A 24,259-nucleotide genomic window follows, 5' to 3' on the forward strand; every position below is an offset into this window, starting at 1 on the left:
GCTTAGAAATGTGATCACACATTTGCTGTACATTTGTCTCATTAATTTTTTCCATGTTTTATATGTATATGAAAGTGGCAATATATGAATGTGTGATGATACACTGATATTGTAGACAACTTCAAAATGAACATTCTTATATCATATATTTAAACTACATAAATGTGCTGATAAAATCATATATGAATTGTGCACACGTTGTTCATATGGGATCTTACATCAGTGATTTGTATCCATTAAGTATTTTTTGGTCCTCTAACCTTGATCTGCTAGCTATCCCAGAGTCTTGTTTAAAAGTGATAGATGACTGCTGTTCTATGGTGCTAGGCCCAAGACTCCAAAAGCAGCCCCCTAATTTACTCTCTCTGTATCAAATGTAATCTTAATACACAACCCCTATAACTCCTATAAATCACTAGAGAAGATGAACCCAAATTTGTAACTTTAGTTAGTTCACACCAGCTAACTGGCTAAGTTAGTAATGGCAAGTAGACATAATGCAAAGGAAGGAATCCACCCTGGAAGTGTCCAATTAAGTTAGGTGTCACACTTTCTCATCAGGTGTGTGTTGGATGAGAATATACTGAGAGAATGGAACAGCAAGCCTCTCTTGTGTGACGACCCTGGCGGGTCTAGGCCCTGTGATATTTGCATGCCTGTTCTCTCTCTCTCTCTCTACAGCAGGTGATGGAGGACAGGTGTGTCCTTGATTGGCTGCAAAAGCCCTGATAAGACGGCAGTCGGGAGAGCTTTGGTCCTCCCTGCATTTGGTTATCGTTGGTCGTGGATAGTGATTGGATTGTGGATACTCGTTTGGATTTTGGATTGTCGTCGTCTTTGTTTGTTTTGTATTAGCCTAGAAATGACTTTACATTACATCTTTGGTTTCTATTCACAACACTGACATTCACCACATGTTTTGTTATAGTTATTATATAAATATAAACCTTGTCTTATTTAATAAATAACGTGTTATTATTATAAATTCTGCGTGGCCTCCCCTTTATGTTTCATGCATTTGAGCTGTGCACATTGAGCTGTGCACAACACTTGGAATTGTTTTCCCCCAAGACTATGATGTGTTGCAGGCTGTAATACGACCCCTAATAGGTGAGTTCTCAGATTTCTTGTTGTACAGCGAGGCGACAATACGTCCACCTGATATTGAATTTAAGAGCACCCATTGCTGAACCACAAAGTGAACTTCTTGAAATTATCTGAAGCACTCATGACTGTAAACTTAGACCAGGTCATTACAGTTTGATAATTTAACCCCCAGATTCAAACAAATGTTCCAATTACAGACCATTTTAGATCGTCTCTAGTGTAATGTGATGAACTTAACATTCGTTAGGTTAAATGTATAATGCAGTGAACTGTCAGTGAGCTTACCTGTAACTAGGGCTGTGGGTGACCTGATTAGAGGAGGTCAGTGGCACAGGGGGAACGGTAGGACAGGTCTGTAGTCCGAGGCTATTTCTTCTTTTTGAAGTTTTTGCATCCCGTGTTCAGACATTCCTTGGCCAAAATTCAAAGACGATGCAGACCACTGGGAATACACAAAAAAGAACACCTTCTTTTAAAATGCAAAGATCACTCCAATTATGATCATCATATCCTCTGCAATGGAAATGAACACATGTTTTTCATCCTGTCTGGGTAAATGATTGTAGACTTAGTCAGGTCAAAGTATGAAAAACAATTTGGAATAATTGCATAATTGTGTCCTTCCTAATGTGAACTGGTTCTGCTGCACCATAAGGACGGGACCAAACCTAAGAGGTAAGTTTTTGATATTTGTGCATAATGTGTGTTATACCACCATATCTAATTATAGTGGCAAATAAACTTTATACATAATAACAACAACAGCTGAAACAGAGCATTTTAATGCATGATTCTATGAACTTTGAAATTTCATTGAGACATAATTCTAGGCATTGTCATCAGACCAGACTGGAGTATCAACATAGTCAGCTTGTTAAGCCCATTATTATTCAAACCACGTTCTTCAGAGTAACCTGGGAGTCTACGGAGCCAACAGTTGACTATCCGATCTTTATTTCATTAAAGGCCAACCTTTTTTCCTTCCAGCTGTGATGTACTTCAACCTAAACCAGACAGTTTAGGGTATGTGTCATAGTTTAGGGTACTTCTGTGTTCTAAATACTGTGATACTGGGCCATAGGCACAAAGTTTCAGCCAGATGGTGCCACCATCTGAAGTGCAATTAATTAATTATCTTCACTCCACATGTCAGAGCACACAAAAATCTAAAACTGTTGAGAAGCACAGATTCATCCGGAAGTACAATTGTTTTTCACCAAGCACTGCTACACTGAAATCATGTTTGAAGAAAGTGGACAAAGGACCAGGTCGATGATGTTCCCCTTTACATATGTCCGAGCTGAGGACCACACAAGGAAATGAGTGACTAGTGACTAGTGACTATGTTATGGCATAGATAGTGACACACACACATTCTGAATTCGATCTCTGCATTTGACCCATCCAGGGTAGTGATACACACAGTGAAGCACACTAACCAGGAGCAGTGAGCTGCTTTTGAGCGCCCGGGGAGCAGTGATCGGGGTAAGGCCTAAGGGCTGTGGAGTTCTCAAAACAGTTCTGTTCTTCTCAACAAGGGTGAAACCATGGGAACCAACAACAGTCCTGTCATCTCCATCTGCTGTAACCTGACACCTCCGTTCCGATAATGATCAATGTAAATGTATGTCCCTTTCTCTATTCCCTTTCCCTTGTAAGACCATGGGTATCCGACAGGCCAAATACACAACTCCTTACAAAAGCAGTTTGAAAGTAATGTGTAGGTCTGCAGAAATATCTAAATGAGATTGTTGTTTACTGATACACAAACTCTAAAGACCAATTTTATGGTGAAGAATGCACATAGTACAGATTCACATATAAGTACACCAATGGCCACCATCAAATATTGAAAAGAAGCTTGAAAAAGAATTGGCTTCTCTGTCATTGATCATAAACATCTCATAGATACTGATTGATAAGGTTGTCAATAATCATGACAAACAAAACAGTGCTACAAAAGTGTCATTTGGAGTCTCAGAAAAATGTAAAACATTGGTTACATGTGGTTAGAAAATGCATCCTGTTCTTACAAAATGCAGGATAATAAAGTAAAATCGTATTTCATTTTAAAAGAGTTATTACAAAATGCCGCCTCATTACATTACACGGTTAAACATTCCATGGAATGGACCACAGTTTGACCCTTCTCTGTGTTACATAGATCTGGCCAGAGCCCCTCCTGTGAAATCACATGCCCCAGAAACGCAACATGTTGGGGAAAATGCATAACTGACTTTTCTCCTGATGACGGTAAAAAGCATGGACATTGTGTGCTTGAAATGTCTTGTTCGAGTACAATGACAAAGACCATCCACTCCAAAGTACAGAGCATTCAAAGTATTCAGACTTTCATCTATTCACATGTTGTTATGTTGCAGCCCTATTACTGATTTTAATGAATTTTGCCCATCATCAATCTGCACTCAATACATGCATGAGGTGCAGCTGGTATTGTTCCCAAACAACAAGTGGCGAACAGAACATGGCAGACCAAAATCATGATCAAATAAACCTATTTTAAAATCAGAGCCTCTTAAAGGCATTACACAATATTCATATTAATCTGCAGACTTCTAAAGGTTAGCAGTGATTTTCTTTCTGGAAAAGACCACCCACACTCTTTTTATTCCAGCCTTTGCTGAATCCATCTGAAATGTTTCCAAATAAGCAATAAAGAAAAGAGAAATAGTGCTCGATAATTCCATAACTGCATAAGTATCATGTGGGTAGTTAGCATTTGGGGCTATGACACATGGATTTTAACAAGTCAGAATAACAGAATATACTGGTGTAACAGATTATTCTCACTCACATAGCCATTTCATTAGTGCTGTTGGCACACCATTTATTGCCCCTTGACAGCTGATTGAACAGCTGTCTGCATTTACGGAAGTGCAAGAGGAGGTGTACAGCAGTTACTGATAATATCTGGGGTCCAGAGTGTTTCTACTTTTTCCTATTGGGGACCAAGCAGTGAAGAACCGCATTATTACCATGTTCTCCTTCTTTCTTCTTCTCCTAGAACTGTATGGTAAAACATTTAGAAATGTGGCACACTGATTGGAGACAGTGCCCTAAAATTCTTTTGAACAAGTTTGCGCCTCTGGCACTCCAGCGCTACCAACAGGTCAAATTTGGAGGCGCGTTAATGCAAGTAACTTTTTAACCGTATGTCCAAAATTTTCTAAAATAAGGTGCTGTTTCTTGGTCATGTCTTAGCAGCTCTATCATGAATTGACAAAAAAAACAACATATGTATCATTGGATATTCCATCCTGAGGTTGTGCACAAAAATGACACCAGTAAACTACTGAGGACGCTGCAATACAGCATATAGAATTTGATCAGACAGGAAGTGAGCTTATATCTTTGCTTGTCTTTGGTCAACTGAAATAAACTTGCTGTGAGTACTTACACCAATGCCCTTGACATAGTGACAACCATGCCCTGCTGGGCTGCCTGCCGTTGTTTCCTACTTTTTCTTTTTGATCTCTTCTTTGTTCTTCTGCCATTGGATTCAAAGGCAGCCCCTTGAACCATATGGTAAAATGTTTTGTAAATTGACACATCTCCTGAGGACAGCCCTCTGATTCGTTTCATGTCATCAAATAAGGAAAAATGCATTTTGGCTAATAACTATCGATGAGTTTGCATTAAAAAAATAACTATTGCACTACCGTGAAAGGTCTCAAGTTTGAGACATGCCAACTTGACAATCTCATGGATGCGTCCACCAAATTGTATTTTATTGAAAGGTTTAAACAGATTTCATAGGCCACATATTTTGTCCAATCTTTCCCCAAATTAGCACAGATGATCTTTTGACAAAGCCTCACAAAAGCTATCACACTGATTTTCTTTATTTTTCAAAACCGTTCACCCGATACAGTCTTACAAATTTGAAGTCACCAAACAGGAGGTGGAAACAAGGAAAGAGCCTAGATTTTCTGTATGTGTTTTTACCACTGAGTTTGTCGAGAAAAGGTTATTCCACATTAGCACACAGAGAACCATGACTTATATCACTGCAACATTGAACACTGCACATAGTAAGGCGAAGCCCTAGACATCCCAAGACAACTCATTATCTACAGACTTGTACTTCAACACCTCAGGCTCCACCGTCCAATTCTGCTGCAGAGCCATACGCATTGGTGTCAAGAGTCAATGGCTTAGAAATCGGCTTATGCCTTCCTCACAACTTCAATGGCATTTCCCAGTCCTGCAGAGAGCTCTAAGTCCAGTGTTCAATCTCTTGTAGTTGATCCATTTCCTGCAACAACAGCCAAAGTAGGGCAACATCAATCTAACCAAAAGATAATTTAATGGGCAACCACTACATGGGACTTTAGTTTCTCATCAGCCAAGGCCACATGCAGTTTACTCAACTAGCACTTGATAATCAAGCCAAAGGCACAACCCAGGGAATCTGGGGACTAATGCCAGAAATGCATGGTGGGGCATCTTCTAGAACACTGATGCATTTATCACAATACCAAAACCCATTCAGTTAGTCACATGGAACTTGAACCATTTTATCCATCATCCTAATTATATATGGTGGACATTCGTCTCATCTGACTCCTCTGGAACCGCATGGCAAAAAGCAGTTGAAATTGGCTAACCAAGTTGGAAAAAAACACAACGGGCAACACTAACTAGTAGGTGATTTATTATCTTTATGTAATAATAACAACAGTGCAACCGTTTTTTCTCTCAGGCTAACACTTAATGACTGATGCACGTCATGCTTTTATCACGAGCAGGCTACTGTAACTCTCTTTTGTCTGGTCTGCCAAAAAAAGCCATTAGTCAATTACAAATAATACAGAATTCAGCAGCACAAGTCCTCACCAGAACAAGACAGAAGGTGCACATCACACCAGTCTTAAAATCATTGCACCGGTTACCTGTTAGTTTTAGAATAGATTTCAAGATTATTTTACTAGTCTCTAAATCACTCCACAGTCATGCACCTAAATAAATGTCAAACATCCTCTCAAGGTACAGACCCAGTAGATCCCTGAATCTTCTGGCACTGAACTCTTATCTGTTCCAAAGCCCAGGACAAAGAGACATGGAGAGGCAGCTTTCAGTTTTCTATGCTCCCATGGAAATGGCTTCCATGGCTTAAACGGTGCAAACTTTAAATGTATAACAAAAACTGGAATATAGCCATAGCAACCATCTATTTACAACTTCTTTTAGCAGTTTAGCCAGTAACTTAAGAGAAGCTCACAATATGAAAAAGATATCCACAAATTAACATAAATGTGACAGAGGTGTGGCAACCGTGGTAGAAGTGAGATATTAGACAGTGGTAGACATGGTGTTCGGGTAGCAGAAAATAATGAGTAATTCCCTCTTGAATTAGCATTATTTCTTGTAAGTATCATCCATTATCCCTTACTTGAGGATAGGGCACTTTATGAGCCTGGATCACTATGACAACTACGATGGTCAGAGCTAACCAATAACAAAAGCTTTATTCCATGCACCCTTCAGTCAGTTTCATCATTTAATGAGAATTATAGAGAGGCTACTAATCATGTTATTTACTACTCACTGTGTACGGAGCTTCAATTCTTGTGAACATGATAATAGAACTGTGGTGAATAGAGAATTAGTAAATAGTAGAGGAAAAGACACAACATCCAAGCATATTTGTTTGAATGAGATCAGAATGATGTCCTCAAAGCCTAAGGCAGCCGGTAGGCTGACGTGTGTCATTCAACAATATGGGCAGCATTACAGAGATACCCCCTTATGACACTTCCCTTCGTGCCTCAGCCTGTAACAAATCAGAAGATAAGACTATCCCTAATTCAGGCCCTCTTGGAACTTGACAAAAAGAGATTGAGGAGAGCACACAACAGAGGATTCTTTAAAAAAGAATCATGACTATAAAAACCTATAAATCTTACTGGGTACTGAGTGAGGGGCTGGTGTAAGAAGACATTTCTAAGTTCACCTCCTTTTGTTTTCTTCAGAGAATTACAAATGATGTATGCATAGACAAAGTGGTGCCAATACATTCCCTCACTGTATGTAAAAATACTGAGATTACATAAGTACACAATTCAATGCATAGTATTGGCTGTGTTATACATACATATAACTTACTTGTTTTGACTAGAACTGAGTCTAATTCAGAATGCTATGAGTAAGTACAATATGCTCATCCTAAACCAGATGGAGACATAAGTGTCTGTCTATGAGTGTGTGTGTGTGTGTGTGTGTGTGTGTGTGTGTGTGTGTGCGTGAGTGTGCATGTATACGTGTGCACGCATGTGTGTCGCACAAGTGACCTAACTGAGGTTACGTAACTGCAACAGCTGCTGTCTCACCAGGGTGGAGGCACACTGAAGTCACTGCCTATACAGACAAACAGCCCACATAACCTACATACTGTATGTGTCTAAGTGTGTTTTGTGGGCACATCTATGTGTCTGGAAGAACACCCAGAAAGATAGGTATGGAGTGTCTGCAAATAAACAATCCACACTTCAATGAAGAAGACTTCTTGGAGACTCAATGGTTGGCTATGTTGAGGCTGACAATAAAGCAACACTGAAGGAGTTCTTCATTAACAAAATTTCTCCAAGAAAAAGATTTTCGTCACACAATACCATGTCTCCTTATGCACTTATTACATATATCCTTGTGCATATGCAGCTATGTCTACATTTAGTTTCCCAACATTTGTTTTAACACAACACAGTTCTTCATGATTTCTCCTCACTTTGCCAATGCTTGTGTTGCACTATGCCTCACATGTTAGTTGCTTTGAATGAAGTAGGTAGTTTGTTTCCATGCTGCTTTATGAATTTTGACTTGTCTTCTAAAGTAGAAAACAGAGAGTCCATAGTTAAGTTTAGAGTCCACTAAAATCAACATAAATTCCATTGCACTGACTTAGAAAACATTTTTGTATGCTGTGCCATACTTTTGGAATTTAGGAACACTTTTACATAGATGCTCTACATTTAATTATTTAACAGAAATCAGAAGTCTTCCAGCACCACCTCAACAATATTATTGATCCAAGGACAAGAGAGTCAAGTTTAAATACCACATGAACTGCATGATCACCAGAGCTGCATTATCAACTCTAGTGCAGTTGAACTGCATGATCACCAGCGCTGCATTCTCAACTCTAGTGCAGTTGAACTGCATGATCATCAGAGCTGCATTCTCAACTCTAGTGCAGTTGAACTGCATGATCATCAGAGCTGCATTATCAACACTTGTGCAGTTGAACTGCATGATCACCAGCGCTGCATTATCAACACTAGTGCAGTTGAACTGCATGATCACCAGCGCTGCATTATCAACACTAGTGCAGTTGAACTGCATGATCACCAGAGCTGCATTATCAACACTAGTGCAGTTGTTTTGCAGCATAGCTCTGGGTGTAGTAACATACCAGTTTTATATGACAATTAAACTGGCTCTTTTGGACAACACAGGGCCATGCATGCCAAGCAGGCATTGCCCCTTCAATGAGTGCTCCCTCAGGCAACTATAATGAACCTACTTTCATATAAACTGATAATGGGATGTGCACTCAGCAGGAATGGAAAATCAGACTTTCAATGCAACTCCCACATTCCTCCCTCTCCAAAAGCCAGGCAGACACACTAAACATGTAGTTTTAGACCTCAGGAAAGTTTCTCTCTTCATGTTTTCTTTAGCACATAAAAGGCATGTGCTTTTTCCTATTTGTACATTTGCACATTAACATGTTACAACAGAGGAGGCTATGAATCAGCAATGACAACATATTAAAGACAATGAGAGTGGAATAGTATCTATGGTGTTCCAGTCAACATATGAAAGACAAGGAGAGTGGAATAGTATCTATGGTGTTCCAGTCAACATATGAAAGACAATGAGAGGGGAATAGTATATATGGTGTTCAAGTCACATACAGTTCATAAAACTGAAAATGTTGTAGATAGACATAGCAGTGACTGGATGACTAGATGTTAGATTGTTTGTTACAAAAACTTTGAGGAATAAACAGTGAAAATAGTTAGACCAACATAGCTGCAAGTGACAATCAGTAGAGTCTATCAGAAGGTTTAGTTGTAGCAAATGGCAGATTTCTAAATTATTAAACAATGAATGAATGATTCAACAATGCAATAGGTAAAATGAAACAAATGACATTTTAGGAAATGTTACTAAATGTGGCCATGTAAACATACAACACATGGCAGCTTTGCTTGTTGAGGTTTAGAAATGTGAAATGTGTCAGATATAAGACCCCCACTTAACAAGACCTAGTACATAGTCCCTATATGCCCTCAGTCTGAGCGGTCCAAATTGAATGAAAATCGGCCATTCACAATAGTAAATAAATCTGAAAATCTTATTGGCGGATGGGGCCAAATTTGTTGTTCAAGTGGCTCTTGATAATGAAACAGGTCAGTTGTTTTGTAGTGGCACGGTGGACAAAATGGCTACTGTAAGGGCCGCTATCGTTAGATACAAATGACCATGAATTTCTGTTCGGATAGGGGTCAAATGCTGGTGATGGTCTAGAGGGGTGCAACTGTCGCCACTAAGTTTCACCACCAAAACTGTGACACCTACATGTTTGTTCAACCTGGAAACACTTTTATAGGTGAGAGTCTATTGGCCAAAGGCAAGCCTCCAGAGCCTACCAATAACTGGGATATGCGGATAAGGGGAGGAATACTGCGACAGGAAATTCACTGGTCCTCCAGGTTTTAGGGGGTTGAGTTAAGGGCAACCCAGACTTGGAAAAACCTTTTGATACAGAAACAGCGACAGAAGAGCATGTCCAGCATCCAGCACTAGAAAACCGCCAGGTTGATGTGATGATGAAGACAACATTACAAAGGTGTAGCCGTCATATTGAAGAAAGGATTTAAGAAGGAGTGAAAAAACATTATGGGAAGACTAAAAGGAAAGCAAGTCAATATGACAATTTTCCAATGCTATGCCCCACCAAATGACACCCTCCAAGATGCCAACACCTGTGTGACACCAAATAACACAAACTTTGAAAGAGTAACTGGAAACAATGGGTGTGGTAGCATGGATGAAAATGATGTGTATGACAAACAACTGCGTCGTAGGAGATTATAATTTGACATTGTACTTTCTACACCTGAGAGACAAGAACCAGATAGATCACATTGTTTTCACTGGAAAATGGAGACGATCCCTGTTGAATGTGAGTGTTAAAAGAGGAGCGTATGTTGAAAGCTATCTCCAACTAGTGACAGCTCTTAATAAGTCTAAGCTCAGAAGAAATGAACAGGACCGAACCGAACACCACAGAAACAATACGATATTAAAAAAATGAAGCATGCCAGTAAGAACTGAATTCACTACATCAAATTAAAAAGCACTGAACCACCAAACAAAATGGAAAGATTTCTCAATCTAAATGCTGAGCTTTTTACAGCAGAACCAGCGGCTTTGACAGCAAACATTCACCATCCAATCTTTAAAGACTGATCTCAGCATCAGACTGCAACAACTGGCCTGGCATTACTATACTGTCCACTGGCTGGATTCTGCCCCAGCAGAGGATGCATTGACCAAGTTTTTACACTGCAGAATATCCCTGCACAGTGCACAGAATGACAAAGACAACTAAATATCAGTTTCATAGGCTTTAAAAAGGCGTCTGATAGCATCCACAGAGTTTGGCACATTATACGCTCATATGCCATCCCACAACATCTAATTGAGCTGACGTTATGCTGGTGTTCATTCAGTTACTGTAACCTAAACAGGCTAACTATATAAGCTTTAATATATGGTAACCTCAACAAGCTAACTATAAAAGCTATAATGTATTGGGCTGTATTCACCACATTAGTAAATCTAGTACATTTTGCTGTCTTAAACTGACATTGCATTAACCAATTAGCGTCCTACAGGGGGGGTTTCCTTCAGTGGTTAACTCCTTAAAGGTGACGGTGGAAGTGCAGTGGAAAAGCGCCTATTGCTTCACCAGTGGACATACTAGACAACGATGACTCCATGCTGTCTGGTTTTATTTCTGCTTTCTAATCTTTGCATCAGTTCTGAGAGGAATAGTGAAGAACTCAAGCAATCGGACAGGCTCTGTGTGAGGGGTTCATCAAGGCCTGTGCATGATCCTCTGACTAACCAGTGTAAAGAAAACAACACATTTGAATTAAGTAGGATTGAAACCTTTTCCCCAGCATGACTGCATGGGTCTGCGAGGGCACCTGTGCAAAAACAGACTCTCAGGCGGATGGTATAGAATTCTGAGGTTTTGGGAATCCTAAGACTGACCTGAGGATTTTACCGACATACACAACTGACTACTTAAGACACCACCTCTAACAGGACCAGCTCCCCTGAAACCACCATACATAACTAAGTCATTTATAAGTTGTCATCATGCCACCTCCAGCACACTACATTTAAAAAAAAAAAACAGGCCATTAACTATTATCCAGTGTCATCTGTGGTGTCAGTACAATTTATGCTTCAGAAATGTCCTCACCTTTGAATGTTTATGTGAGGGTGGGATCTTATAACTGTAGTAACTGACACATGGTCAATAAACATGTTATTGTTTGTGTCCTTGGCCAAAGATCAAAAGCATTACAGTTAAAGATCAAGTTGTAACAGATCCCAGCTGGAGCTGGACATCTGCATGGAAAATAACAACATTTCTGCAACGTCTCCTAGCTGTTGGGGGGGGGGGGGGGGGGCATTCAAAATACAGCCACTCGTTCACAAAAACCATGTGTTAGCAAAACAATTTTAGATCCAGGGAAAAAGAGAAACTCCATTTGACAGACAGTAAACAGTAAACAACTGTGCCTGATTATGTCACCACTGATTCCAGTATTGTATGTATGTGTCCAAGGCTGAGGTAACCACAAGAGGAAAGCCGTCAGATAACCACTAAAACTAGAAACTCACAATCTGTAACTCAACTTCAGAGATACATCAACATCATCTATACACCCAAAAACAACACACTATACAGAAAGCAAAGTGCACATATTCCTACAGATTATGTTACCTCTATGTTAACACATACAAAAATAGGTTCTGGTGATCAACAGAAAAAAGACAGAAAACAAGGGGAGATAGAAAGAAAATGATTTAATTTCCAACCTGCTTTACATGATCCCTCTTGTCCATGGCATTCCGTCAAGCCAAATTTCACTGTGTACATTCTCTGAGGTCACTAACAAACCAGATAACAGGAGAAAGTCCCATCAATCAAAGGCCACTCACTGAGCATATGCTAGGAAACCTAGGCTACAGATGTAAGCTAGTCACCAGAGAAAATACCCAGTCCTGACGCATATCCAGGAACAAAAATAGCAAAAGGGCCCCTAGAGGGATTATACAACAGACTACATTTAGAGGCATTTCCAGCAGCCCTACAGCTAGCAGTCTTGCTGCCTGTTGTGCTCCATTTTTGCAGAGTAAACAAAGTATTTTTTTCCTTTCCACTATAGTGAAATAGCCAGTATTACGTTTTTTAGATATGACCACAAATAAAGTCATCAATTGCATATTTAAAATTGCAAATAATTATGTAATAAAACATGATCCCTTATTGAAAATGCATGAACTAAGAAGCCTGTAATCACTAGCTTAAAAAAAAGAGCTGTTGAATCAGTGAAGGCACCCAGGCACTAAGCAACTAGGGAGAAACATAAATATTGTTCCACCAAACAAAGCTTGAGGCAAAGACCTCTTGGTCAGGTAGTCATTAGAACACTTTATACTAATTGCTTTACCTTGCAAACCTTACACAACATGACCAATAAAAAGGTAACCCAAAAGGCAACAAAGACACAAGATACAGGCAGACCAACACTCTTACAGCCTGAAGTGAAAAAGTAAATTAAGTAAATTTCAGTCCATCATCCATGCCTTTCCAGGGCTCCGCTGTGGTGCTGCCAGCCGTTGGGTATGTTTGAAACTTAGCCTTTACTTGTCCTAATTACATTTTCCTAATTAAGCTGTTTTACTGTTGCACTTGCTCCTTCCACACAAGAGGTTGTTGTCTATTGCCAGAAACTACTGCTCACCTTCAGTATAAAATATAATAATTAAAACACTGTGGTACTTTGAAAAAATTTGAAACAGTAGTTTTTGCGTAAACCTGCTTACAGATCAACAAACTGAAAACAGAACCACCTTGCTGGAGGTACCCATAAAGCTAGCTTTGGATGGGGGGGGGGGGGGGGGTGATACAAGTCGTGACACATGAATAGCAGGAAGTAATGTAAAGGAGCAGCTAAGGATGGGAATGGGAATGGAAGTCCCTGAACAGTTCTAGAACATTGGGAGTGAGGCCAGGTGAAAAGGAAGGGTCTCCTTTTTCACAGCCATGTTTGTTTATGCCTGCACAACATGTTAGTAGTATTACTAACTCACCAATGTCAGGAGGTATTCTGGATGCTTAGAAACAAACAAACTCGGAATTGCGTATGAGGAGAAGCAGACATTGGTTTTCTTTTTCACTTGATGAATTGAGTTGTGTATATTAAAGATAACTAAGATACAAGGTAACCAACGCTGCTCTATTAGAGATTTAATAACTAAGATTCAAGATAACCATCGCTTCTATATAAGAGATACTGTATCTAAGATTCAAGATAACCAACGCTGCTATAATATTAGAGATACTGTAACTATGATTTAAGATAACCATCACTGCTATATTAGAGATACTGTAACTAAGATTCAAGATTACCATCGCTGCTATATTAGAGATAACTAAGATACAAGATAAATATAAAATAACCTGCATGCTACTAAATAACCAGATAATAAAACATGGAGAATTGTTGGAACACGCAAAATCTGGGCTCTGCTTGATATTTAGGATAATAAAAATGATCATTACACTTACATTTAGCAGACGCTTTTATCCAAAGCGACTTACAAGGAAATTGCATTAATACATCAGGAGCAGTTTTAGGGGTTCAGTGTCTTGCTCAAGGACACTTCCACACTTGGTAAGAAGGAGTGGGGAATTGAAATAGCAACCATGTAAATACTAAACAACTCCTTAAGCCCCTGTACCACTGTCTACCCCCATCAGGTAAGGTAGAACAACAAACATGATAGTAATACTTTTGATAGGAGCCCATTTTGACTTGTTTGATGGGTATAAAAGCTAAGAAATGTCAAGTTGCACGACTACCAGGGTGCATGTCATTATCCACAACTTGGATCTAATCTCAACATATTTCAATACATGAACTATTGCTTCAAATGAACACATGGATATGTGATAATGAAATATGGATATTTAATAAACATTTATTGCATGATGGTTAAAACTTATTTATTGAAAGAAACTATTAGCATGATATGCTAGCCACTGTGTGCTTTACAAGCTAACGTTAACTGCACTTATGTAAACAATTGAGAGTGACTTGCTATCTGAACTATACCTACAGTATAGCTAGCTTATGTAAGAGCCGATGGCAGACTACCTGTGTTATTGTTTGCTAAATTAATTTATATTCCAGTACATGACCGTTTCAAGCAGTAGAGAAATCTGACAAGTCCGTTTACATTATCAAGCAGTGTTCGGACAGAGGAGGCAGGTATGTTCACCCCACCTGAAGATGAAGCACAGACTTCCTGACTGTCAGGAAGCAGAACACATGAACACATCTACAACCCCCTAACCAATAACACCGATTTCCCGCAAGGCTGTGTTCTGTCCCCTCTATGGTTCTCCCTGTACACAAATAGCTGCACCTCCATTCATTAGACTGCCAACCTCCTGAAGTGTGCAGATTTCACAACCATCAATTGGCTCATTTCTGGTGGGGCTGAGTGCCTACAGGAGGAAACTGACCATCTGGTAACCTGGTGTGGCAAAAACAACATGGGTCTCCATACTCTTAAAGTGGAGTGGGGCTTGTGGATTTCAGGAAGAGCTTAGGCCCACCTGCCCTGTCTCTCCAATAAGCACTGTGGAGTCTTTCCACATCCTGAGCACCACAATCACCCAGGATCTGAAGTTGGAGCTAACCATTACATCCCTAAGAAAAAAGGCATAGCAGCTGAAGAAGTGTAGCCTGCCAAAGGGAATGATGGTGTACCTCTACACTGCAATCACTGAGTCCATCTTGACTTGCTCCATCGCCATCTGGTACACTGCTTCCACTGTCAAAGATAAGAGTGGAGCGGATCATTTGCACTGTTGAGAGGGTGATTGGATGCAGTATGCCATAGTTTCATAACCTGCACAAGTAGCAGTAAAGTTTATGGCTGACCCCTCCCAACCCAGACAATATTTTTTTTTTTAACTCTCCATCAGGACCAAAACCAATAGAACAGATCTGATCCTAAGCGCAGTCAATACTATTAACAAGGCTCAGAGCCTTCACTAACTTTGGTCACACCCCATTGACAACTAAATGTATTATAAAGAAGCAGCTTTTGTACAGTTTTGTCTATTATACACATTCCTTTCAGTTGAATTAAATGTATATCCATATTAGGCATATTGCATGTATATCTTTAGTCTATGGTTGTGTTGTGCGTAGTCTTATGCGTCTGTATATTGTATATTGTGTCTGAATATTATACTGTGTCTGTATATTATTTTCCATCACATGATGACACACTCCAGGAACTCTGACCACAGACTATATTTAAGTTACACATAGACACTATTCTTGCTTTTCCCCCATATTACAAATATTTTCAGAAACCAACTTAATGACTATGGAAGAAACAAAGAAAAATCTCTCTCTCTCTTCCCCTCTTTCTTTCTATACTAACTTCCATATACTTCTCCACAGACTCCTCTTCCAGCACTATCTTGATAAGTGCCTCTCTTGCCCTTTCTATTTCCTCTTGTGCCTTTGCACTCAAAGGCAACATCCGTCAGCACAAGCTTAGTGACTCTCTCGCCATTCGCTCTTTTCTGTGTGTGGGTGGACTGAGTTAGCGCTTTAGTCACTGCCTGGCACAACTCAAGGCTCTGCGGATACCAACTGGTGCTTCAGGAACCTTACCACCTGTTCTCCTACAGCTTCACTGCCTCAGGAAAGGAGAAAACAGAGATATATGTCTGTGCAAATTTTGTGTTTGCTATGTTAACATGCGTGCATACATGCGCACATTTATGTTTTCTTTGGCATGTGTTTGGTAAGACGTACATCACCCCACCACTCATCTAATCTCAAGAAATCATTCCATATAACACTGCCAGTCAGAACCCTTGCCAATATGCCAACACATATTCATTCTGTTTTTCATGCCATCACTAAAAGCCAATCCAGGAAGATAATAGAGATAATAAGGGAGGTTATATAGAGTGGCATAGTGGGAATAGTACACACAAGCTTGATGGAAATAGAGTCAAACAGCTATAATAAAGACTGAATAATAATGCATGCTTTTGAGATTTTCCAATCCAGTCAGTGAAGGCATTGTACTACTTGAGGTAAACTCAGTAAAGTCAGTCCCCCCAGGATGTGCCAAACAAATCACATTAACAGAGGCTATATCTTCCAACACAGTATCTGACATGTGTAGTGGGTTTATGTGTCTATGTGTCTGTTTGTCTTTCCCTTCTATATGTTTGTGTGTCTGTCTGTAAGAATAGGTTGAAAAAACAGCAAACTACACCCAAACACTTCCTAAGTGGCAGCTGTTCCTTTTGAACACAGGAGAAGCACAATTGAGCTGTTGTTTTCCCCACACCAAAAATCCATAAACTGATCTTGCCTGTGTCAGCCAACTCTCCCACTGAAAGCAAGCCTAGCTAGTTTGAGTTAGTTACCAAGCTTTGCATTCTCAAAATGCCCTCTCCCAGTGAAGCATCCACGTGTGTCCAAGTCCAATATGATATAGTCGAATATATGTTGATGTTGAGTTTCTGTGTTTAAATAAAGTGTAATTTTTACAGTATTTTGTGCTCCTGTTAAACCATGCAGTGTGCTACTATCTGTTATGCCATCCGCATTAAAAAAGGCCATTTTGAATTGTATCCACATACTCATACCAACTTTCAGACCACAACAGTCAGGCACATCAGTCATCAAAGCCTCTGAGCAGTTAGTCACCTGCATTGGAAAGCCAGTGTGAATGTGGTGTGTGCATGCATGTAGGCCACACACTCAAATGTGCACACATGTGAAGAGGAAGTGCACACAGCAGGCAAGTTTCTCAGTCTATCATTTGCATGAGCACCAAAGGGGAAATGGAAAAATGAAAGTACTCTTTGCTTTGCACTTATGCTGTCTGACGGCTGACTATACTCACTTCCTGCTCCTGAGACTGCTTTTCATGTGTTTTGCATATCAACACAAGCTTACCAAATCAATTCTGGGTAGCTGATGCAGCCGAGAGCACAACGGTGAATAGATCTACTTCAATCTATGGGACTCAAAGGCAAACTCTGAGAGCTCATTGTGATATTCAATACAGCAACAATTGATCAATTTATTTGTCTTGCCATGGTTTTTGTAATTTTATGAATCAATATTAGGACCTTATGCTCCTTCATAACTATTTCTATATTTCCGCATTTCAAATCATATGGCTATAGGGTGGTTCCTCCCCTTATAGGCAGGGAGATGACAGGCCTGCTCTCCCCACTCTGGATCAGAGGCCTGCTCTCTCCACTCTGGATGAGAGGCCTGCTCTCCCCACTCAGGCTGACTCTACACTCTGATCTACACTTTCCACTTCCATTTTACAGTTTTGACTCCCCTACACAGATTTCTGCTTGATCATTCACTATGCTTTCGTCCTTACTTTTCTTTATTAAATGTACTTTACTATTTGCAAACTATATGTGGCTTCCCTTTATGTAACAATGCTTTGAACCAAGCCAGCATAACAATCATTTTCTGATATTTAAGGAATTGAAACACAATGGAAACAGGAAACAAATGTCTTTGCAAAAGGTTGAGTTTTAGGTGTTTCTTGCCCTCACATGACTTGACAGACTGGATAGATAGCAAACTCTTCTACCACAAAGAATGTCAGAGCCATGCAGTAGTCCTGCTATGTGGTTACGTCATCACCACACCCAACTCACTTGAAGAACACATTGGACTACATGACTAGCATCTTGTACACGAGGAATATTTGTTTTCTGTGCTTTACTGTAATAATTGTCACAAAACACGACACTGATTAGGATAGGGAGAACTATCTGTGAAATTATCAATTTTGTTGTAAGCCTATGATTGACATGGACATTTGCAGAGAAAATAATAAGACTACATTTTGTGTTTAAACCTTTCATAATGGCAACATTTTAAATGTGCACAAAACAATTTCATACGTGAAAACTGCAGTAAGCAACACAATGAAATAATTCTGCATTGTGCAGTAAAACTGGTTGGCTTCAGTCTAAGATAAGGAAGAGGGTGAGGAAAATCATGGCAGAGTCATTCTGTTTTCCAGCAGAGACCAGGAGTGAGAGCCCGAAAGACACACATGCTTTGACATGCAGTTTTGCAATTGTGTATTGTCAGTTTGTTTTGTTTTTATATGGGAGCATATGTGTCTTTTAATCCCTCTCTTTTTTTACTACCCCAAGAGAAAATCTCCACCAACTACTATTTATTCTATACTGTGTAAAAGCTGTTCATAAAACATATTATATTCTTGCAAACCTGGTAAACACTGGAAGAGCAACTAGTTTTCAGAAATGGAAAAGACAAAAGGAAATCTTAGGTCATTCAAATTCTGTGCCAATCCAATAATGTTACATATCTCACACCAACAATATGTGAAGTTGTCATTATGGCCCTCAGTAGCAGTGCAAGAGCCTTTAGGTTGCACATGGGCATAGATGACAAACATCACAACAACTGCCATAGTCATGTACACTCTCTTCTGTTTTTATTTACCTAAACAGAAACTGACATTCAGTGATGATTGGTGCTTATTGGTTAAACAATACATGAGTGAAAGACAATAACAAGGGTTTTTAAAACCAGCAAGCATATTTTCACCAGAGGTTATGAGGAGAATACAGCAAAAGGAATTAGTTACCTTGTAACGCTGAATTAACACAAACAAAACATCAGATTAAATACACGCTTATATGTATATAACAGCTGCCATGAAGCCATTTAAATCAAGCTTTACCAACCTTAAGGCAAAATTCAACTGTCAACTCGACCGTGGGTTTAATCCTATCTACAGATTCTCTGGTTTAATGAGGCACTTTTCCACTTCAGGAACTCACAGGCTGTTTTAGGGGGGCCGGCACCTTAAGGCAGTTTTCCACTGGAGAAACCGCCCCTGTAGGACCTTTTTCAGGGCTGTTTTCAGGGGCGAAATAAGTACCCACTCTGGGGAAGATACTTCTGTGATGCCCAGAAACTGCTGGGTAGTGCTTGGAGCGATGGTTGATGCTTATTTGTTTAAAACCAAGATTTACCCAAGGTCACACGGTGAACACTGCAAAATAAATTATAGCTTACATATTTAGCTTGTTGAGGAGTCACTGAATGAACACAAGCAAAATGTCCACTAAAATGTAGCCTTTAATTAATCATAGCGGTACTGTTATATCGATTTATAAAGTAATACTAAACTAAATAAAGTAATGTGTTTGCAACTTTAAAGCATCTCTGGTTTAACGGTCTTATCTTAGTGCTGCCGCTGGAGAAATATATAATTATTTAGTTATGCTCGGAATTGACGTTCCAATCGAAGAGCAAAATATATGGCTACTTGTAAACATTCAAGCCACTTGAAAATCCCTACAGTGGAAAGATGCTATTCAAAGGAAACTGCTTTTGTGCTAAAATCTGAACCAAGGTCTGTTAAAATGATCAGATGTGCTGACTCTAGCAATACACACAGCATTCCACTTTGTGTCTTTTAAGTAGCATCATTGTGCAAGCCTGCTGTCAGTGATACCATATCCCTCCTATTCTTTTCACTCTTCAGAATCTGGACAGTGGACAGCCTGCTCACAGTTTCTCTCTGTCACTCTCACTCTCTCTACAATTAGCTCCACTTGCAGACAAAAAATGAGAGGTTACAAAGAAGTAAGGATGTGAAGTTACGGTGCTACACTTAGATCAGACCTCTTTTGAGCCCAGGAGAGAGGGGAGGCTGTTTTTACTGTGCAGCTAAGATCAGTGCTGACATCACACTACATTCACACTCCTAGAAAGTGCCAGGAGACACATTACTGCTTAAACCTAGCCGACACCATTTGGAGAACTATCTTTTGGGTAACCATGCCTACATATACACGGCTGCTAGGTTACACTTCAGGATGAGGTTTAAAAGACAGGCCTATTACATAGCCACTTATTGACTACTTTCAGCACACTACCAATGTAAGTACTGACCCTGTTCGATACACTCACATGAATGTATTATTCACAGCTGGAAACAGATGGTTATTTAAGTGACATATGACCATATCAACCTTATAGCCTGAATATGACACTCAGATACCGAGACCTCCACCAAGGCCGATATGCCCTAACTCAGTGGTTCTCAACCGGGGGTATGCGTTCCCTTGAAGGTACGTGAAGGTAGTCCAGGGGGTAGTACGTGAGATTTTTTAAAGATATATTTAAAATAGTTATTATACGGCTCTTCAGAATGTTCCAAAATTTCGTTGATTTGTAAGGGCCATATGTTGGTTAAATGTCTGCTTTCGCAGGTTTGTAATTTCTTGTCAGTCAGAAGGTGGGTTGCTACGCATTTGTGTGGAAAACTATTTTTTTCTTAGTGGAAATCACGAAACGGCAACAAACTCATTAAAAAGAGGTATTCTAGAGGAATGTCTTCTATCGTTTTGTCAAGTAACTGTATAATAAGTTTTTTCGCGAAAATATGGGAGCTGAACACACACAACTGCTGCTGCACACAGACTCTCTCGAGGGAGAATACTCAACTAAATAAAGTAATGCCACAAAGTGTTTGCAACAGACTCTCTCGAGGGAGAATACTCAACCGGCTGTTGGAATTACGCTCTGAATTACACACCTTTCTGATTGAGCACAGATTGCCATGCCGCACAGACTGCCTTGCAAATATGTGCAGATATATTCAGCAAACTGAAAGAACTGAATATGTCTGCAGGGAAAGGACACCAGTATTTTAAACCTGTATGACAATGTGGGAGGCTTCCTGAAGAAAGCAGAGCTTCGGAGAAGAGCCTCTGCACAGTGGGATTTCACCTGCTTTCCTCAGGTGGATGATTTTCTCTCTAATGAGGATGTGGACAGAGCTCCAGTCAAGTTGCTCATCTTGGGACATTTGACCAATTGATTCAAAATAAAAATAAATGTATTTCCTACTTTCCTGACATGGAGGAGAAATCACTGCTGGATTGGGTGAGAAACCCATTTCTCTTGTCCGATGCGTATGGAAGCAAGCTACCTGTCACTAATCAGGAAACACTCCTGGAAGTGTCAGCTGACCGTGGCCTCCAGATGAAGTTTGCCACATCCACACTCACAGTTTTGGATGTGTGTGAAGCATGAGCACCTTTACCTGGGAGAGAAAGCTTTGGAGCAGCTACTACCCTTTCCCTCCACATATGTATGTGAGGCCTCCTTCTCTGCAATGACTGTCTGTGATCAAAACAAAGCAGAGAAACAGACTGTGCCTGGAGAAGAGCTTGATCACAGCAGTTTCCTCCCTGCCACCAAAACTGACAAAGATTTTCAGTAAAGCACAAGCACAAGTTTCTTACTAAAATGTAATTGCAAATGCTCTCAGTTCAATCTTCAGTGTTGACAGTTTAATAAATCAGACAATGATGGCATAGCGCTATGTATTACATATTTTTTTTCAATAAAAAATGCTTTGCGCTGGTTAGGGGGTACTTGGCTGAAAAAATATTTCACAGGGGGTACATCACTGAAAAAAGGTTGAGAACCACTGCCCTAACTAACAATGTAAAAGAAAGTTAAAAGTGGATCCAGCCCTTGGATCCACGCTGACAGACAAACAAAGATAGACACACAAACTAAACTGAAAACATAACAACCTTGATGGAGGTAATAATGCTGTAGCTATCAGTGTGGTTAACTTTGTGGGGTTTTGAAAGCCAATGACCAAGCACGCCTATTACTTTCTTCTTAGAGGTAGAGAGAGGTGGACAAATATGGCAACAAGGAACAACATTCACAGAGACATAAATCATTCTATAACTAATGTTGACCCAGGCAGTAGTTCTCACTAATGGATCATTCACAGGTCTGACATGGATGCATCTGAAATTAATTAATTAATGACATACGTAACCACGTTAGAATTGTGCACTACAGTTTGGTATGTGAGACGTGAGAGAAATTTGCTGTATATTTGCATCCAGAGACAGGCTTCTACTCTAAATCTGACACCATCTTACAAAAATACAGAATAGAATTTGAAATGCAGTTTAACTTCGGTTACTATCTAAATGAACCGGCCATTCTTTCAGGTGGTGTGTCAAATGTGCTCAATAATCAACTAAGAATGATGCCTACAGCAAGACTGCAGTCTATTGAAAACAGAGAAAAAAGTGGCGCCTGGCTGAAAACCCCCTTCCGCAGCCCTTCCTGACGGCAAACACGTCATGGAACATTCCCGGAACGAGCCAGCGTCCCTCCCACTCTCTCTACAGTGCACGCAGACATACACCTATTTGTTCACACACCCACACATAAATACACAAACACGCACATAAAATGAAGATACTAATTTCCTCAAGTTACGCGGACTGTCAGTATACATAGAACCCCAATCGATCGTAAGGTTGGTTCCCAAATACCAATGTGGAACACTTCGTTTACTGAATGTATAGAGCAAATTCCACAGGATATTACGCAACATTCCAAGTCTTCATGCAAGTAACTGGGTATTCCCCTAGTATAAGCAACACGTCGTGCATAAGCATAGGCCTATACACTTTTCCAATTCAATGACATCTCAATCTATGTAGTTATTCTTCAACGATTCACTTACTGTTCCACATCTGAAGTGCGCTGCATGTAATGTCTAACAGCATAAACTACCAGAGATGATACTGAGCCGTGTACGTACCTCTCAAAGGATCACAGCATACGCAAGAGGCATTCACTTTCCGCAAATAAAATTTAAACCGATGTTCTCCATAACCATTCTTGCACAATCTGACGACTTTTACTGTTTCTTGTGCCCCGGACACGCGAAGACAAGTTGAAATACTCGCGATAAAGAGACAGGGTGAGTCGGCCTATTCCTGGCTTCACTTCCCAGAATAGCAAGTCTGCTACATCGTATGAGTGTGTAAGTGTGTTTCGTCCGTGACGTCATTGGATCCCCCAGCGTTTCCCAGAGAGAGGCTTAAGACCCACGAAAAGGGCAGGGAGAGGCGGGGAGCGCTCGGAAGCCTCGCTCCTCAGCTCCTTCAGGGTGCATTGCAGGCGGGGAACTCCCTCTGCGATTCACCAGGACAATAAGCTCTGGTCGACTTTGACACATCACAAATCATGTCCAAACATGACGGAAATAGTAGCCTGCGTAGGGCACCGGATAGAGCTCGGTCGATTTAGTCTACTCTTTATTTACAAAAACAACGAATGTATATATGGCAAAAAAAGCAACTACGCAACCCCAAGGCTACAGAGCCCTCTAAGGCTCATAGTGATGATTTTTTTTAATTTTTATGATCAATATTTGCGTTCCTCGCAGTACTTTTGCCTTATCTTCAGAACAGGTATCTCGAGGCACTGCAACAATTATTGCAAGGGAATGCAAAAAATATTGCGACATAACGAAAAATGTATTGTGTATGAATCCAAAACTATTGTGAGGAAAACTAAAAGCACAGAAGGAAATCACCATGGCTCTGAAAGGGCTCTGTAGGCTGCATCATTAATTTAGTTTCTGTTTTCACGATATATTGAGTTATTTTACTTCGTTTCCTCAAGATGTCGACTCATCCATGTCATTATCTTTCGATAACGAAACATTTTCCCAAGAGATAATGACATAATTAATTCGATATCTTAGGAAAACATTGAATTGTATTAGAAAATAGGCTAGTTCATGTAGCGTCCTTGTAGCATATGGCGCAGGAGTAGCCTACATTGATCAATATGGAGAGAAAATGCATGTACCATGATCCACAAATAAGCCACAGTTCGCAAATGTGTTTTTCTATCCACAAATACAGAACTCC

General features: G+C 40.0%; 1 protein-coding gene across 3 annotated transcripts in view; it reads right to left on the reverse strand.

The window, feature by feature from the left end:
• hivep2a (HIVEP zinc finger 2a) overlaps nucleotides 1–23,363 on the reverse strand; it is a 41,766-nt gene extending 18,403 nt beyond the window's left edge. Inside the window, exons 1-3 of one of the 3 annotated variants that reach the window (XM_080832895.1) lie at nucleotides 23,140–23,363; nucleotides 15,213–15,276; nucleotides 1,393–1,549 (exon numbers count right to left, since the gene is read on the reverse strand). The gene's annotated coding sequence lies outside the window, so the exon portion shown is untranslated. Of the gene's footprint in view, nucleotides 1–1,392; nucleotides 1,550–12,249; nucleotides 12,352–15,212; nucleotides 15,277–23,139 lie in introns of those variants that run through there. The other 2 variants (XM_080832894.1, XM_080832896.1) reach the window with 2 other exon arrangements.
• Nucleotides 23,364–24,259: the final 896 nt, after the last annotated feature.

The sequence above is a fragment of the Sprattus sprattus genome (genome assembly GCF_963457725.1).
Source record: "Sprattus sprattus genome assembly, chromosome: 2".
NCBI classification, from domain to species: Eukaryota; Metazoa; Chordata; class Actinopteri; order Clupeiformes; family Clupeidae; genus Sprattus; species Sprattus sprattus.